Here is a 16,819-nt window from a genome sequence, read left to right on the forward strand (position 1 = left end):
GTGGTTTAGTTTATGGCTTTTGCTCCTCATCCTGTCGCTGGGCACCACTGAAAAGAGTCTGGCACCATCCCCTTGGCACCCTCCTCTGAGGTATTTTATAAACACTAATGAGATCCCCTCTCAGTCTTGTCTAGAACGACAGACCCAGTTTCCAAAGTGTCTCATAAGAGAGATGCTGCAGACCCTGCAATACCCTTGTCACCCTCCACTGCACCCTCTCCAGTAGCTCCTCATCTCACTTGTGCTGAGGAGCCCAGAACTGGACACAGCACTCCAGGTCTGCCTCTCCAGGGCCAAGCAGAGGGAGAAGATCTGCTCCCTCCATCTGCTGGACACACTCTTCCCAATGTACCCCAGGATACCACTGGCCCTCCTTGCTGTAAGGGCACGCTGCCAGCTCAGTTTCCTTCTAAACTTTCAGCAGTTTCCTGTCTTCCATAGTGACATGAATTAGGCTTATCCACACTGGTAGTCAGTTGAAACTACAATTGGATGAGCATCCATACAAATGATTTCATTATGCGAATGTTTAGCAGAGACCACCTGAGCATTTCTCAATGGTCACCATAAAAATTCAATGTTTTTCACACACCAAGCCTTGATTGCAATGAACAGTAATCTACTAAATAAAAATCCACTTGGTATGTCAACTAGTTTCCTTCCCCCTTTTTCCATTCTGCATCACTATATTGTACACAGCACTTGGAAAACTGGTGGTTCTGAACAACCTAAACAGATAAATATGATTTTTTTGCTCAAGTCTGTCTAAACTGGCCTCAATTTGTCTTTTTTTTTTTTCCTAGACAAAGAAATTGATAAGCTATCACTGTCAAAATGCCAGAATAGATTGGTATCTTACTAAAATTTTCATTTTTGCATTTCCCTATAGTCTCAGGAGACGGAGAGATCGTTTTGAAAACAAAAACTTAATTTGTATCAAAAGTAGATTGTTTTCTTGCTGGAACAACTACAATCACAGAAAACTGAAGCATGCAACTGAAATCTGAAAGTCCCATCATTTCTTATTTTGATCCAGCACTAAAAATCCACTTTTCCTTTGAACCGCCTCTACCTCTTAAGTTTGTATTATATCCTCATGCTAAGTTAAAAGTACAGTCATAACACTGCCTTAAAGGTCTGCTTTGAATTCTCTTTAGACACATTCAAGCTATAGTAATTTAGCTGATGGCTGCTTGATTTCAGAGCAGCCAGTGAGAAAGCAAACAATCCAATGACCCCAAGTTCACTGGGATTGCTGGAAAATGAAAACAAGGGGTTTGGAAGGCCAGTGCTTCAACACATAAAGAAATATATTGAATACTTCAAAAGATATAAAATTCTTAGAACTGTTGGACAGGCTTCTGTGTGTGAACTTTCCTGTCCAAGTGGCATTGCTAAATACCATGGCACCAATCAGAGGGCTGACATCATATTGTTGTGTAACTCATAACCATAGCAATGTCACTTCTTATGCATTATATGTGAATTCAGCTGCTTAAAATCTCAGCTGTGTCAGCTGTTAAATAAAGTACAGTTCAGGAGATTTATTTTGAAATATGAGCTCTTTGTATTATTTTTATAAAGGAAACAGAAAATAGAAAGCTTATTAAACCAATGTTAACACTGGAAGCTTGGATTCGGACAACAGACACAGTAAGAACAGGTTTTATCACCAATCTAACTCACAATGATATAATGTAGTAAGAGAGCAAATCGTGATCATTTTAATGGACAGTGATACACTTGGGCTTTTATATGAAAAATGAGACAGAATGCACAAATGTATGCAGTCAATAAAAAACAACCAAATAAAAAAACCCCAAATAAACAAAAAAACAACAAGAACAAAACCCAAACAAGCAAACAAACAAAAAGCCCAAAACCGTAGCACACCCGAATCGCTGAGTAAATGGTACAGGTGTCAGCCTAAGTGAATTTATCACGTTTGGTGCAACAGCTACAAGCAAAGGAGAACAACATCTAACAGAAATTGGGAATATAATCCTGCTCTCCTTTATTTTGACCCTAAGTGCCCTTCCAGAGAATCATTAGCCTATTCCTGCTCTCACTGGAACAACAGAAATTGCTTCATTCCTGTGAGCTGCAGAAATTCCAGAGTAGCTGCTCTGCAGGGCAACAGCAAAGCCCTGACCAAGAATAGTCCTTGTTGCCCAGTGGCTGGTGATGAACAGAGCTCAGCATTGCCAGGTACTAGTGAAGGGAATGACATGTACCCTTTGCCTCTGGTGACACATGGTGTGGAGTAGCTGGTGTTATCTATTATCTGTCCTTTTGGAATATCAGCATGTTGGAGCTATAAGCCAGAGGAACTAATGTCGGTCTGATTGTGCCTTTCTGTGATCACAGTCAGAGGCAGTGGTGTAATGTACCTTTTGCCCTCCTGATAATCCATCAAGGAGAACAGTAGAACTGTCTTTATGATGCATAAAAAGATTTATTTATTTTTATTAAGCTCACTGTGCCCCTTAGGCTGCCCTGCATTCAATGAGATTTGAGGCTATGCTTTCAGAAGATAAGGGATGATGTGCTCCATGCAACATCATCATCTGGGGTAGAGAGTATTACAGCTTCTTTCACAAAGATAAAAACACCTGAATTTCTCTGGTAACCAGACCACCATCTTGCCTTTCAACACCAGGCAATTTTAAATGCTGCTTAAAGTGCCCAAGACTTCTGGACACAGATTAATTCCAGAATCAAACCCACAGTCGCTTGACTAATATGCTCCATAAGATATCTTGTTGCTAGCCAATTTCTCACAAGTACAGAAAATTTAATTACAAATTTTGCAACTATAAAAAAGATATTATGAGATGTTGAAATGTTAGTTTCTAATATGAGAAGCCTAATAGGTGTAAACCATCTCCCATCTTCTATATTTCAGAGAACAGACAAAGTGTTTCTTTAGATAGGAAATAGATAAAGAGTAAGCAGGTGGGAGGGCTAGGACTATTTCTGGCTATGGGACTAACTGGTTTACATAACCTTGAACCAACTAATTTTATCTGTATTTGTCTTACTTTCACCATGTGTGAAAATGAGGCAATGATGTTTATTCACCTTTTAAAGCTGCTTTTGAAATCCCCTGAGTCAGATAACAATTCAGGTCCGAAGAAATACTACTTTTTAGAAGCTCACCCACTTATACGCCAAATACTGCAAGGGTTAAAGTTTTAAGCAAAGTGTCACATTGCAGTACTGATGATAAATTATAGGTAATAGTCTATCAAACTTAGGAAGACAGTTCTGTAAATACAAAAAAAAAAAAAAACCTGTTTACATAAGGGATACAAATTGGCTACTACTTTCAGTCTAGAAGTTAATATATGCCATATTACTGCAGAGAATCCTGCAAACCGTTTTTAAACAATGTTATAACAGTTTACATAAAACTTAATGGCAAGTTAAGTAGATCACTCCAGCAGGCCCTCTGCTTACTGCAGGAATATGGCACAGAGTTCATAGGTTACTTGAGACTCGTTCTCCCAGCCAAACAAGTCAAACAATAACACTTTCAGGCACTGAAACACTTTTCCTCGGTTTTCAGCAGAAGCAGATGTGAGACTGACTGCACAATGAACAAAAAGAATACTTTGAAAAGAAAATGACAATGAAAACATAAGCTCAGTTCGCAGTTTATCTGTAATCATCCTTGCCTTTCACCTTGATGCTAACTTTCCAGTATCACCCTCCTCATCTGAAGATCAGTGCAAAGCTTCAATAACTTGAAGGAAGCTCATTTCTTCACATTTACATCAGATTTCTTTTCTAAACAAATTGGCGCAGTGTTTCAATCTTCATTTAAGTTTGGGGTGTAAGTTCTGAGTCATCATCATTTAATTTTCTCCAAGCCTCCAACTTGTGTTTTCTGTTTTTCTTCCTGGATGTGTCATAACAACTAAATTGTACCACCCCAGTAAAATGGTGAAGCCTAGCACACATCTGCCAGCAACAAAATACTGTGCTCTCACTCTAATTCCCCACACATTCCACTTTTCACACTTCCTTCGCATCCTCTCAATAAAGTGGTAGAGCCTAGTAAGCAATTTCTTTTATTTTCCACAACATTCTGCCAATAAATCAAAAGAACTACCTCAGAGAGGAGCACACTTGCCTTGCATGCTCTTTTCCTAGTCCCATTTCTATCGATATTCCCATGAGATTAATTTTCTGAAGTCAGTGACTTCCCTGTAGTTAGGATATCTGTCAGTTCTGGGTCAATACTGTGCTGATGAGTTGTGAAGGCATTATTTTTCAGAATTGCTAAGTAATTTTGACTTGGAAAAAATCACTTGAGAAAAGTTAAATCTTTCAAATTTAATAGAAACTCTGGTCAAAGGTTTCCAGTATTCTTAATGTGGAAACAATAGGAAAGAAAAAGCTTAGTCTGAGCTTTGAGATATCCATCATGAATTTAAAGGAGTCAAAACTCTAGTATATTTCATTTAAAAACATTCATTATACAACAGAATTGCATCAAGGAGAAAAGAAGGTGAGAATTAGCAATAAGAGAAAGGTGTTACAAAAAAGGCAGAAAAACCTCATCTAGAAAGAGGTGAAAATGATGAATCAGAAGAAAATATAATTTAAGACAGAGGAGCCTTTAAAAGTTGCTAAAAAAGTTCTGTGTTTGGCAGCTACCTTACCTGAACTAGGACTTTGACTCCTTTGAGGGTGAATCATGTTTGAACCAGGTTTCAAGGACAGTTCTCTCACAAATGTGCAGCACATGCAACCTTGTCACATTTTTCTTACTAGATCTGGGTTGGGCAGTGACTGCCCTGTGTAGTAGTCATTGCACATCAGTGGACAGATACATAAATATCGATTTTGCACTCCTGGTTAGTGCAGACTGTGAAGCATTTCTACAGAAATACCCACACCAACCCACCTCGCTACAAAGCAGCCACACCTTGTTTAACTTCAATACCAATAGATTCCAAGAAAAAATGTTTTTAAGAGAAACCTCATGTCAATGTTCAGATGGGGAAATGTCAATATCAGATAGCAGGTTCACCTATGGCAGTAGTAACAAATGATAGCAGCCACTCTAAACAGCCTGAAAGTTGCTAGATGACAATTTTCATGAGTGGAGTATAACATGAAAAATATCTGAACCAAAATAATCTCCAGGGGGTTTGGAACTAGATGATCTTCAAGGTCCCTTCCAACCCAAACCATGATTCATTTTTGCATCTTCCCCAAATTCCACCTTCACATGGTGGAAGCACAAAGATTTTTCAGTAAAACAGGCCTACACTTCAGGGAAGAGGGGGTTACATTTTAACAGGGGCAATTTGTATGGCTTCCAATCTTACTGTCAGAAGTGATTCAATGGTTTTAGCTGCATCTTTTTCTTTCCAACTCCTCTACAAGAAGAAAACAAAACACCTCATGAACCTATAGAACATGCACAATTCACAAAACCTGAAACCCAGACAGCTAAGGTTTGGTTAAATTATAACAGCTTTAAGGCAGAGATTAAAATTAGAAAATGCCAGGCAATCTGAGGATTAGGTGTCCTTACCTGCTCCAACAATTAGTGGCAATATTACTATGCCAAACAATGAGCATTTGTATGTATGATTACCAAATTTTGTGTTCTGTTGCTCAGTTGATGATAGTAAATATTTAGTTTGCTTTTGCAGAAGTATTTAATTCTCAAGCACTTATATGAACTTTGTGCAATAAGTCAGGATGAATTGTTCTTTAGGGAGTGGGCTGCCCCCCACTTATTCCAGTTTGAGCTATAGCAGATGCCATATAGCCCATCCAGAAGAGCTCTCTTCATCTTTATTTTTCTACATCCACTAAATGCAATTTAATATAATTGTGCCAGAGCAATGAGACAATAATGAATGAATTGTCCGTGAAGAACTCTGGAGAGTTTTCAGCAATTTCTGTAAGGAAATGAGTCAAAATGAATCTGAGCAAGATGCAGGATATGGTACAACAGTATCTGTTTTCTTCTGATTAAAAGGGAAGAACAAGTGTTCTGTCACTGTTACTTTCTCTTGATCCAGTATGTTGTGTAATGTGAAGGTTTAAAATGTGAAATAATAAATTAAAAATGTCTGTTCTATTAGGAAACAAGTATTCAATAACTACTACCAACATCAACACAAAAAATTAGAAGCATTCTGAGTTTTTAAAGACTTCATTTTTAGCAATTTTACAGCATATCACTTTGAAAGACCTTGTGGATACTTGCCAGATGTGATACAGTGGTAGAGGAACTCTACAGCATAGAGCTTATTTATCCTTAGGTCACCCCACTCTTTTCCTCTCCAACCAGAGAAATGATTTCTGAGTTTCCTAATGATCTTGCAAGATAAACATTGAAAATTAGTAGAGCTAGAAATTACTATATTAAAAGGAGCATTATATTCTTTAAATCTAGTGCTAAGAACATAAACCTTTTGTAAGTCCTGCTTATCGGTGCAGTGACGTCATCCTGGAGTAGGAGAAAGATAATCTTCCTTGTTGCTGCATTATTGAAGAATGTCAAGGAGTCCTGACAAACAAAAATGCTGCTCTTTGTGCATGGATGTTTAAATGCAACCAGCACTGAACAGTCTTTTACATAGGATACAACACATTGTGCATATTGAAACCCATGTGCTGTTTTCTTTATTTCTGCATTCTTTCTCCCTACAACATGGAACATGTTCCAAGCATTTTTTCAGTGATTTGCCTCTGCTCTTTGCCTTTTTCAGTGCTTCTTCTCTGCTCTTTGCCTTCACTCCACCAGCTGTCACTCAAGTGACATTTCCCAAGCATGAAGCTGACAAAGAGCAGGGCAGAGCTTAAGTGCAGAAGCTGTGGAAAACAGTAGCAATGTTTAAAAATATCAACACAACTCAGTGTTTTGGGAACAATTTCCGATACTGTTACTTGAATAGATGCTGTTTACTACACAGCTTCTCACACAGAAGAGAATTCAGTTATTTTAGAAAATTAAAAGGTTACTGGATTATAGCACACAGCGATTTGTCAGTAAATTTCAGGTTTTTCTGCCATAATACTTCATTTAAATTAGATATTAAGAAAGCCCAATCTGATTAATACTAAGAAATTTCTATATAGAAAATTAAGAAAATTATTAACATTGTGAAAAAGAAGACAGAGAACAGGACAGATATTTGAGAAGTATTTTGCTTCCTGATTTATACATCTTTTCTACCAACTTAGTTTTCACATTTCAGAGCTGTATTTACAGGCTAAAATGATCTGAAATTCTAGTCTAAAAAAAGTCAAGAGTAGTTATCACATGGGGGTGCCTTCTTCCAACAGTTAAGCTTTCTTCTAATTTTCCAGATATTTTCTGTTTTCTGACCTACTGTAGTCCAAGACACAAATACTGACAGGAAAGACTGCTGCAACATGCAGAGTTAGCACAAGCATTTTACTCATTGTGTAAAAGCACTGGTTCCCAGTACTGAAATCAAATCAGCTCTTCCAATCCAAAGGCAGAAAAACAAGTCCACATGATTTTCAATAGTCTCCAACAATCTTACCTAATTTTAGGGAACATTCAAGGTAAGGATTCCAGTTTATCAGCTGGCTTGGTTATGACATTTATTATTCTCATGAGTACCTTTAGGCTGAACAGGGAGCAAATCCTAACTTCTCTTTGTTCAGAAATAGTTCTAAAGTGCTTCTGCTCTTCCCACCTTATGTGGCAAGGAGGAGAGAAAATTATCACAGGCCATTCTGACACTGCTCATGAGGTGACAGTGTTACAATGTGCAGAAGAAATTTCTGTGAGGGGAAGACACAGGAGCCTGTTATGTCCTGAAATGCAGGCAAACCCTTGCACTGCAGCTTGTTTCCACTGCTCTGACTTGTAGGCGCTGCCACACTGCTACACAAGTGTGAAGGAGCCCTCTAGTGTGGACAAGAAATGGACCTACAGCCCATAATTTGCACTCAAATAACACAGGAGAACAATAACTACTAACAATGCCAGTGCCAGTCTCCAAGCACTTCAACAGCACACACTGCCCAGGAGATTCAACAGTTACAAAGGCTCCTGGATCTCAACCCTGAAGTCAAACAAACAAACAAAAAAACATATATGTCATAATGTGATTTCAGGGCTAATGTATGACTGACCATAAAGACAGTCTTAACTGAAAAAGGGATCCAAAAACTTGAGAATAATGTAGAAATAAACTGAAGTCCTTGTCAGATAAATATTTTGTTTAAATTTTTTGATAGACCATTACCTTAAAAACAATTGATGTAAAACATTTAAAGGACAGAAATCCTTTTTTAAATCCTTATGTAGTAGGATAAAATTTATGAGTTATTACAGAATCATTCAAGTCTTCCAGAGACATAGCCAGTTTGCACTACAATGGAACCATATCCAGGAGATTCCAGTGCTCAGATCTAAGTGGTGGTATGGCAAAAGGTCACAGCCATGCAAGTAGAGAGGGACAGACACAAAGAAAGATATTGAGTCCCACACAGGTCCATAATATGCAGCTATTTCTGCATAAAAACCTTTTGGTTTATGCTTTGTATCACTAAAATCAGAAAAAAAACAACAACAACAAAAAACCCAGCAAGGATGTTGTTTATTTTATTGTCACCAATTCTAAATGACACATACATTAAATTTATCTGTTTTAAAGCAATACTGTTCTGAAGCTGAATAGAGCAAACCATATGCAACAATTTTTTTTGGTGGGTTTTATCTTTAGAGTGATCATGGTTGATTGCATAGCAGTTTTATGATGCTGAATGGAAAGTCAAAACAACTGTGAAGTTTAAATTGATAGCAATGTATTTAATGCCCTGCTGTCTAACTGCTAGAGGGATAAACAAAGAACACCTAGAATGCTGGAATGAGTTAAGGAAATTCATTAGAAAAGTTATGAAGTGGTATCAGAAGAAGTCAAGCAGGAACAGATGAGAGACATAAGCAACTAACAGATGATAAGAAATTGCAAATAATTAAGCCAAATCATAAGAGATTCGGTTTAGGTAATCATTTAGAAAAAAATAAGGGAAAACTCAAACCCATTTTAGACAAGAAGAATTGTGAAAGTGACTTCATTGTACTTCCATTTAGGATTATATCCTGGATGCAGACATGAAACTTTCCTAAATTTCACAAATGGGGGAAATGAGCGAACAGCCACTCTCACTAAACTTGCTGTACTTCTCACTTCTGGAAAGGCTGCACAGCCTCCTTGGGTTATTTTGGCACCTCCTTTTCTGGCAAGCAATGAGGAGTTTAGAGGAATTTAAAAGAAAAGAACAAGGGAAAAAATTAATCCAACTTTCCCAAACCACAAAAAATTCAATTTAATTTGGGATACATTTTTCCCAAAGTTTCAGTGACAGCAATGGTCATATTTTATCCAAAAAAATCACTCTTGATGGAAAGAACTCTGAAAGGTTTTGCTACAGAAGACCTAAAAGAAAGAAACATTGTACTGCTAGCATCTGTATCATCACTAAAATGGTATAAATACTAATAGTGCAGGAGGTTGCAGGTATTATTTTTTCAATGATATTTGTGTGGTTAATGAAAAAGTTGATTTTGATATGTTATTAAATGAAAATCTCTTCAACTGCACATCTAAAATATCTGAAAAATTATTTAACCTCACCTGCACATTCTCCAACTCCTTCAGTTGTACCGAATCAGAAAGAAGCAAGGATGAAAAATTACAAGGTGTTTAGGTGGCTTTCTTGTGTGGAAGCTTTGTTTTCCATGCTATTTGAGTAAGTTTATGTATATCAGTACCAGATTTAATTGTAGGATTAGCTACAATTAACTACTTAAGGCTAGTTATTTGAAAATATTTATGATCATATTAAGTCAAATTCTGGGTACCAACAAGGTATGCCTAAACATAATTTTCCTTTGTGCACCTTAGCTCTTAATTGGAATACTGGGTTCTTACTCTCAAATACAGCTAAGTAACTTGTAACCACAGAACTAAATATCTAAAGAGTCACATCAAAGATATTCATACTGATGCCCATGTCCAGGACAAAACCCAGAGTCTCTGCTTTCAGATGATCAAAAGATTTCTTCAAAGTCTTCCAAGCTTTGAGATTTATTAGCATGTAAAGGAATAAAAAATGAGGGATAGGTGTTGAAGACCTGAGAATTAGAAAGGGCTGTGATTTTTAATAACCAACATGGGAATAAAAGAGATTCTTTAGAAATGCGTTTTATAGGAATTACTTGGTTCTGCTTTCTCATTTGCTGTGACACCATGTAAGCGCTCCACTGGCCAATGATGTCTAAGAAAAGTATTTTTTCCACAATACTTTCTTTCTTTTTTTTTTTTTAAATAACCCCCACAGATCCTGAGCAGGGCTAAGCTCAGACTGATGAAGTGGATGACATGATGTGAAAAACATTGGTTCAAGAATGATTTTGCAGACAAAGTGCATCTAACAGGATTTACAGAGCCACCATTAAGCTTATACATTATGGCACCTTCAAGAAAAATGAAAAACTCTACAAAATTGTAAGAATACTTATTCATCCTACAGTTTTTCTGCTGAACTGGATTCACTTGCTTAAAAAATTGTGGATGTTGCAGCTCAAAAAAAGTCAGTGAGTACCTAAAATTTAAAGGCCAGATCAACATTGCCACAGCCCTTTTAATGTTTATAGTGTTCCCACATTACCCAGACAAGAAGCCTAGTGAAGCAAAAGGACAGCAGGATTGCAGAATAAGAAAAAACATTCAGAATCATCTTTAACTGATGCAAAAGTTTCAATCATTATCCAAACTTCAAGAAGTTGAAAAGGAAATAATAACAGAAAGGAATAATTCTGATTACTTAGAAAAACTTTCCTTTTAATAGAATTGAACTTTTAAAGCCTTTGAACTTCCCTGAAAAGACCATTAAACTTAGCAAGTGAGAGCTGAAAAAAAATTTACTCAGAAACTACATTGCCTTTTAAAAATCGTGACCACAGAGAGCATTGTCAGTCCCATAAAAGAAGGATTGCATCCTCTTTGTTTGATAAAACAGCTTTACTGCTTACTAGCACTTCCATTTTCAAGGATCCTACAGAAACTGTAGTTTTGGTGTTTAGGGTGTTATACTGGAACTAATTTCTCTGTGCACTATACCAGTGCCCCTTTATAATCCCCCTGCATGTCTTCAGCAATAACAAGGTGAGCTGGCAGGACAAGGAGAGCAAGTGTAGTTTCATCTGTTATTCAGCACTGACTTCTTCATGTTCCTTTCACTAAAATTGATTCTCCTAGCACCTACTTGCAAAACTAAATCACTAAAGGATGGAGCTACAACTGGTAAAAAACCAATGTGAGTGAAAGATTAATCACGTTACCATGGTTTAGCTAGTTTTAGTTCTGGTTTTGTTTCTAGCTACAACACACTGTCCCTTTCTCAATCCAATGACCTCATCCTAACTCCCTAATGACTATGTACTCCTCTGGAAAGTTTCACTTTTCTTTTATCTCCTTTGACAAATTTATCAGGAGCATCATGACCTCAAATGAATGTTTCTTTTCAAAGATTATATTTTTACATGTTCTACTGACTCAAAAATACCGTTAAAGAAAGACAGGTATATAGTTAAAACCCGATGCCTATGTTCATGTAGTTCCTGGCACTGACACAGCCTTCTCCTGTGCAAATAATTGATAGTTAGATTCCCTAAATATTACTCAAATTAAGTTCTTATTTTTCTCTGCAAAGAGCTCTTGTAATTTAGGATACAGTACTGTTTAGCATCAGAGAAGATAAAAGAATTTCTCTCCTAATCTTTCTGTCTTAATTTCCCTTCTGAATGTAGTGGTTAATTGGTACTTTCTAATCAGAAATCTTCAAGTCAATCTTCACAAGTAAAAGCATCCCAATATGGCAAAAGTAGCAGACAATAAAAAATAATTTTTCTGGGAAATGATTCACATCTAAATGTTGGCTGTAAGAAAACTACATGCTGGACTTTTACCAAAAGCATTAAGTCATCTGACCGTGTTTAAAGTAACTTTTGGAATAATTAATGTCATTGTACAGAAAGGTTAAATATCTGAAAGTCTAAAGAAGATGCAGGACTTCATAAGTACAAAACTGAATCTTGTTTATTCCTTAGGCTGTGTTGCTGCATCATTGTACAAGGTTTTCACCTTGGCAAAGCCCTTGGCAATGATGTGAGATCTTACTAGACAGAACTTAGAGCACACTAGAGCAAACCCACTAAAGTTTATGGTGTCAGTGAGGAGTGAGCCAGGTCTTTACTGACCTTACTTTCTTTTCCCCTCCCACTTTCTCTTCTATTGCCACACTTACAGAACCATTAATGCTGGAAAAGATCTTCAAGATTGAGTCCAGCCTTTGACTGAATATCCCCTTGCCCACTAAACCATATCACAAAGTGCCTATAGGTTTTTGAGCACTTCCAGGGCTAGTGACTCCACCAGTCCCCTGATCAACCTGTTCCAACATTTGACCACCCTTTTAGTGATGAATTTTTCCTAGATATCCCATCTGAACCTCCCTTGGCACTGCTTGAGGCCATTTCCCCTTTTCCTATCACTTCTTATTTGGAAGAAGTAAAAATCAACCAACCCTCACCTCGGTACAATCTCCCTTCAGGTGGTTGTAGGGAGTGATAGGGTTTCCTCTGAGCCTCGTTTTCTGCAGGCTAAACACTCCCAGCTCTCCCAGCTGCTCCTCATCAGACTGGTGCTTCAGACCCTTCCCCAGCTCCACTGCCCTTCTCTGGACACCATTCAATGTCTTGCTCGTACTGAGAGCCCCCAAATTGAACACAGCACTCAAAGTGTGACCTCACCAGAGACAAGAACAGAGGGACCATCACTGCCCTGGTCCTGCTGGCCACCCTGTTCCTGGTACAAGTCAGGATGCCACTGGCCTTCTTGGCCAGCTGGGCCTACAGCTGGCACATGTTCACCTGCTGTCAACCAGTACTTGTTTCTTATAAGGAAATGAAAATTCCCTTATATAATTATGTCACCTCTCTGGTAGGTGACATTGACCTGTGCCCACCTACTTATCCTCCTGCAATGACTATTCTGGAGAAATAAAAATTAAAATTGTAATTAATGTGTGTCAATCTGTGCACTCCTGGGCAATGGGAAATGCATTAGATGGATTGTGGAACAGCCATTCCTATCTTCTGCATCTAATCAAAATGCAAGGGCACTCACTATGTTTTTCATTTGGTACTTGTTTTCATTTCTCAGTGTGCAGCAGAGAAAGAGTAACTATAGAGCTAAAATTTCTAATTACATAGTGCAAAGCAATGTACTACCTCTTATGTGGTCAGTGGCATTAACCACATACCAGTCATTCTGATTCACACTGTCCATCAGTATCCTCTTCTTACCTCCTTCAAGGAATCTCACCACATCTGTTCCCTGCAATTTATTTAATTAAAAATAAAATCTCTTTAGATGCCACTAACAAAATATTTATTTATTGAACTGTAAGGTTGGAAGAAAAGGCAAGTGTCAATATCAGCATGTTGAAAAGCCTACTAAGGATGATGGAAATCTTTCCATTGATTTTAGTAGACTTTAGATCAGGTTATATACAAGCAATTTCTGATATGTGATTCATCAAGACATAATCCTGACTGCACTAAAATATTTACCAGTGACTTCAGCAATGCTACAGTTTCACTCACTTATAGATTTTCATTGTTATTAGTTTGGTAATCCAAATAAAATGCAGTTTTACATTGGCTTGGGATAAGAAGGATATGAAAGGTTCTATCTGCTCCTACTGCCACCACACACAAGGGTAAGCAGTAATTATTTCCTGTGAGAGAATGTATAAGAAGGGGAGAGGATAACTTTTTATTATGGATGGAGGTCTGTATTATCATTGCCCTCCTCGATGCACTTTAAGGGGCAATATTCAGATGTAACACTGACCTACAGGCTTCTAATTATCTTGTCCTAAACCCTGATCAACCTGGCTATTCTTGCAATAGTGAATTTCTCTTCAGCAAAGCATTTCCTTTGCCAAAGTATATATTTTTTGGCAGCATCTGGCACTTTCCAGCCCTGGAATCTGATGTAGGCTTGTAAATTGTGCTAGGTCGGCAAGGTTTTCACCTTCCAGAGCACTGAAATGGTGTAAAATAAGACATTATATTGATTCCCATTCTTCTTCCAGTTTTTTTTTTACTCAAAAGTATCTAAACACTGAAATTCCTGCTTCATGTCCCAGCACAACACTCAAAACTATAACGCCTTCTCTACTGTATGAAACATAATGGCTCTATCACATGCTTAATACATTTGATGGCCTCCAAAACAGCTATTCCATAGTGAGGACAGAGTACAGCAGTGTATGTGAGAGGAAATTGTTACAAATCCTATACTTCGGAAACAAGAATAGGGGAAGAGAAGAATTCCTTCCCAATTCCACAGTGAAGGAAAAAAATGTTTCTGAAAGTATATTTCTAAAAGAAAAAAAAATATTTAACTATGTGACAGACTAAATAAGCACAGTCATACAAATTACAAATTGAGATTTTCTGGAAAATAGCTACACTTGTCTCACTGACTTCAAAGAACTGAAATAGTTATTTTACATTGGATTTGAAGTATCAAAGAGTTGGTTTTTTTTCAAAAGGTGAAGCTTATAAATCTCTCTTATTCAGGCAAAACACTCTGTGAAGTCTTGATAGATTTCTCTTACAGATCAATACCAAATGAGTGTCCATGTTTTCCCAGTCTTACTTGCCTAGGATTTCAGAGCAAAGAGCAAACATCTTCTTGCATTGGACTCAGTAGTTAATACAATCTAGCATTCCACAAAGCAGTAGCTGTAGTGCAATATCTCAATATTAACAAATGCAGATGCTTTCATAAAGATTTTATTTGTGCATACTGATAAAGCTTATCCTCTATTCTCATGCATATTAAATTAGATTTCAGAGCTAGGGCATCCATTCATTGAGCATTTATAAATGCTAATATATGCTCATTTTGATGAATACAAACAAAAATCAGTCTAAGCATAATAATTTTTTTTCCATTAACAAAACATTGAAAGAAAATGGAAACTAAATATTAAATATTGTCACTTTAAAATGCATGCAACTTATTTACATGAAAATCAGATTGCCTACTTTGCACATTAAAACTTTGAGGTATTTCTGGTAAGGGACTTTACTCCAAGATTTGTTATATGCTTGTTTGTTTATTTGCTTGTTTGTTTGTTTTAACACTTCACAGAAGAATCAAAACCCAGGCATTTCCTGCTGATTGAACATTGACTCCTAATTTTTCAAATACAGACGAGAAATTCCAGAGTACCCTCAAGAAGTATTAGCAATATAACACTAATCCATTTGTTCAAGCTTACAAGCAGACAAAAAGTGATATCAACAGTCTCTTATTTTGCATATGCAGGCATTTATAATGCAAAAATAGACAGTACTAGACCTAACATACAGAAGGTAGTCAAAGCGATACAGAGATTGATAATTAAACAGCACACTGGCTGGCATTTTCTCTAGAACAACTTGGCATAATATTTAATTGCTAAATTGGAAATCAAAGTGAATAGCTTTGTACTACACCAGGTGCATACGTTCTGTGATTTAGGACAAATAATTTTTAATTTCATTCATTTTCCTTGAGTTCAGTTTCCTAGAAGAAGTTGTGCATGTATGCTAAGACTAGATCAATTAGTTTTATCTGTAGTTGATGAAAGAACATTGTTTCCTTCAGAGGACAAGAATAAATTTAATTTTAAGCAAAGCATTCAATCCAGGAATAATTCTCTCTCCATACACACCTGCCTGTTGACTTCACTGTCTTAAACCAGATCCCTAATTTTCAGAGACCAGAGATGAGCAAGATGAATCTCAAACTCAGCATCCCTAGCCTTCTGTGCCATCATAAGGCACATAGCACATGCAACTCAAAACGTCCCCAACTACCAGCTCCAAGTCTGGATCTAGAACACAGGATGTGCTTGTTCAATTACTGTTCTGTAATATTGCACCACAAACTCTCAGCCTGTTGTTCAGGCCACAGGAAAATCCTGTCTGACTGACCTGCTGCCTTACAGGATGCTCCCATACATCCTGATACTGTAAACTGCTGTCAATGCTTCCAAATTGTACCTTACCCTGATGTTTTGATGGAAACATTTTGAGTTTCTTGCTAAAAGGCTACAGCACTCTAGTAGGTCAATGGCCTTTCACCATACTGTAAAAGCTGCAGCTGCAGATTGACTCTAATACTAGATTAGGATTAAATCCACTGGTTTTCAGATTAATGGCATATTTCCGAATTACAGTCTACATGGCACTCGAGTTCTACTGCTTGGCTAAAAAAGATAAAACATCAAATAGAAGGAGTCACATAAAAGTTCCAGGACACATAACCCCAGGTCTTTCCTACAGTACTAGAGTAGATGAGTTTTGCTTTTATCCTGGGCTCTTTCTCATGTAATTTCTAATTTTAATACTACAACAGTAGATCATGATTCTACAAAGAATGCCTAGATAACCTGACATTTGAAACTTCTGTAGTTTTACATCAGTGCTTTTCACATTGAAACCATTGGTAGAGCAGAACCAGTGGCAGCAACAGTAGGATATTTTGAAGGAATGAGGAAGAACAGAAGGAAACCAAGTGTAAACAAGTCCTGCTGAATTACTCCACTGACTGCATTATTTAAAGGGAAGTACTGTTAGGGCAGAAGCCAGCTGTTTAACTACTGGGATCCTATACCTTGGACTGCTTTCAGGGGACATCACTGTCACTAGACTTTGTATCTGCTTGTCACACACTCAAACATCCAT

The 16,819-nt window shown here is 37.3% G+C and overlaps 1 protein-coding gene and 1 long non-coding RNA gene across 5 annotated transcripts in view; one reads left to right on the forward strand and one right to left on the reverse strand.

The window, feature by feature from the left end:
• LOC107204611 overlaps window positions 1-4,813 on the reverse strand; it is an 86,214-nt gene extending 81,401 nt beyond the window's left edge. For all 3 annotated transcript variants that reach the window (XR_001521660.2, XR_004497477.1, XR_004497476.1), the window contains exon 1: window positions 4,668-4,813. This is a non-coding gene — a long non-coding RNA (uncharacterized LOC107204611). The remainder of the gene's footprint in view (window positions 1-4,667) is intronic.
• Window positions 1-16,819, forward strand: part of IGF1 (insulin like growth factor 1) — a 54,767-nt gene that overhangs the window by 19,021 nt on the left and 18,927 nt on the right. The window lies entirely within an intron of this gene.

This window comes from Parus major, chromosome 1A, assembly GCF_001522545.3.
Source record: "Parus major isolate Abel chromosome 1A, Parus_major1.1, whole genome shotgun sequence".
Classification (NCBI taxonomy): domain Eukaryota; kingdom Metazoa; phylum Chordata; class Aves; order Passeriformes; family Paridae; genus Parus; species Parus major.